The 2,985-nt window shown below is 44.0% G+C and overlaps 1 pseudogene; it reads right to left on the minus strand.

Moving 5' to 3' along the window:
* Positions 1-1,356: 1,356 nt before the first annotated feature.
* Positions 1,357-2,414, minus strand: LOC147444676 (uncharacterized; annotated as a pseudogene).
* Positions 2,415-2,985: the final 571 nt, after the last annotated feature.

Genomic DNA, 2,985 nt, shown 5'->3' on the forward strand with positions numbered 1-2,985 from the left:
CTGTATTCCTAAAGGTTCCTGCAAAGTCAAAAATCATGAAAATAGGAAAGTGTGACAAACTTTCTCCTAGATATTGTGGTCCCTTTAAAGTTCTTAAAAATATTGGGGGCATAGCATATAAACGAGGAATCCCAAACCCCGAGCGAGTTTTCTCGAGCACTCTCTAAAGCGAGCAAAACATGGCAAGAAATTTACATTAAAAAATCTACCCAAGGTTAATCACCATGGACAAAGACCAATTGTGAGTGATCCATAGTAGAAATTTACATCACAAAATTTTGCCTAGATTAACCACCATGGACGAAGACCAATTATGCTTAATGCATACTATGGGTATCAAATGACCTCAGTCAATGACCATGCTACAAAAGTGATAAATACTAACGACGTCTCTGGACCTCTTTAATGCTGCATAGAACTGCCACAATCCAATGGTCCATTTCAACAAAGACACCATTTGGAACAATACCAACTATAGTGTGCACAACCTCCACAAACACTGAGAGTTAAGGTAACCAGACAAGGTCTCCTGCAGCATCAAAAGTTCCCTCAATGGAGTGCTTGCAAGCCGCCTTCCCTAGGTTATGCGGCAGCCCCTCGTCCCCAACCTAACACCTATGTGAAGGTGCAAGCACAAGCACAATCACACTCACACTCACAAGCACAAGTATGATGCTATGCACCATCTTCTACTACTGTGACTGACAAGCAGAATTTGAGTCTCTCTCTCTCTCTCTCTCTCTCTCTCTCTCAAGTGCATCTACTCTATTGAGGGAGAACTTTAGAAACAACTACTTCAGAATATTCATATAGGTAAGGTCATTGAACTTCATATGAGAGAGAAATTGGCGTGCAATAACAGCTCCAAGTCTTTACTGATTTGCTGAATAACTACAACCCACTTCAACATTGCAAGACGTTGTAGGCATTTCCACATCAATCCTAAATAATAATTCTCCTCGTGACATGAATACCTTCAGCACTGCACTACGGAAGAACTTAAATTAGTGTCGAAAAGGCCGACCACCCCGGGGGAAATTATCAGAATCGCGGGCCCCATCAAAATCCTATCGTAGGACTCACGGCTCATCTCATCAAATTTTTATCCTTGCAAAGCCTTCAAAGCATTGGCTGCATGTTGAGCACAAAGCGATAGGCCTCCCATCTTTGTGCACGAGCCAGACTTACTTCAACCCAAAAAATGAACCGAACACATGTGCAGCCTCCCTGCGGTGCAATCAGATGGAAGGCCTTTGACAAACAAGGTGGGAGTGGCATGCAGAGGAAATGGGTCCCATGCTCTGGGGGGCCTCTCTCTCTCTCTCTCAAGGTGAAAGTTATCTTAAACTACAGGAATCAAATTTTCTAAGAGACATGAATTTTTTTTCAAGAGCACACTTTTTACAATGCATGTAATCATCATCTGACAAAGCTTTCACTTTCTCATACCATCTGGAGCAGTCACACTTTTAGGTGTTCCACATAAGCTCACTCTTGATCTCACTTGATGTAGTTGAATGGCTTGTCGCTCAGCCAGCACTAATCTTTTGTGAGCTTTAAGTCGCTGCCTCGTCTGAAAGCTTATGACACTTCTTGTTGAGAGAGTATCTGCACATCGTGCAGCACTCTTTTTGGCTCTTCTGGCAGCAGCCCTGTTCAAAATCTCCCGCTCAGAAAGGGTCAACCGCTGCAACTTCAATGTCTTCCTCAGGTGCTAGAAGGAGCGAGATAGAATCAGCATGAGGGTGCATGTCCACAATCTGAACTGTCACATCTTGTCCTACTTGCATGACATCCTCCTCTTTCCTCACCAAGGATCTGCCCAGCCTTAGATATATATGGACAAATCCATCTACATGTACGCCAATGTCCACACACACACACACCATATGACTCAACCACAAAGACCTTGCCCTTATATAACCGTCCAAGCCTGAGATCCTCCAGCCTCAAATCCTCCTCTATACTTCCTTGTTCTACTTTCAACCCAGAGCATCCATCCACATTGCCCACTAGCCTCTCCTCAGCAGAGATTGTGGAGCATGTGGCAAGGACTGTTGGCCTGCTACACACAAGAAGAGGCCGTGGTGGACGCTCGGTGGCAGAGTGAGAAATAAGCTTGCGACTTGGACGTGATGGCTCGTTGTTACACGCGATGAACGAGATGGGAGGGCATGATGGGCTTGCAGCTGCACATGAAAGTCCTATTGTCATCCCAGTCGCCAAATCTGGTAGCTTATCACGGGTGGACAGCAGCTGGGATCTCTCTCTCTCTCTCTCTCTCTCTCTCTCTCTCTCTCTCTCTCTATAGTAGTGCACACCGGCGTGCGCTGCTACAGAGAGATTATATAAGCATATAAAGCTGCCTTGCAAAAATCTATTGAAACCTAATGTGGTTCAAATACCTTGCAGCTTATCACCGATGGACATCAACTGGGATCTCTCTCTCTCTCTCTCTCTCTCTCTCTCTCTCTCTCTCTCTAGCAGTGCACGCCGGCGTGCGCTGTTGCAGAGAGATTATATCAAGCATATAAAGATGCCTTGCAAAAATCTATTGAAGCCTAATGCGGTTCAGATACCTCTCTCTCTCTCTCTCTCTCTCTCTCTCTCTCTCTAGCAGCGCGCGCCGGCGTGCGCTGTTACAAAAATCTATTAAAGCCTAACGTGGTTCAGATACCTCTCTCTCTCTCTATCAACGCGCGCGCTACTACAGAGAGGTTATATCAAGCATTGTTCTCTAAAAACCGACCTTTAGTGTATTTTTAGGGAAATTACCAAAATACCCCTTTAATTCTGGAAATTCCCAAAATACCTCTCAAATTTTTATTAATTTCCAAAATGCCCCCAATATTTTGTCATAAATTTCCAAAATGCCCTTCAAATTCTCCAAATTTCCCAAAATACCCCTAGTCGTTGGATGAATTTCTCCAAAGATTAAAACTTTTTGTCAAAATACCCCTCAAATTTCAAAAATTCCCAAAATGC

The sequence above is a fragment of the Adiantum capillus-veneris genome, chromosome 13, assembly GCF_014529385.1.
Source record: "Adiantum capillus-veneris isolate H3 chromosome 13, ASM1452938v2, whole genome shotgun sequence".
NCBI lineage: Eukaryota > Viridiplantae > Streptophyta > Polypodiopsida > Polypodiales > Pteridaceae > Adiantum > Adiantum capillus-veneris.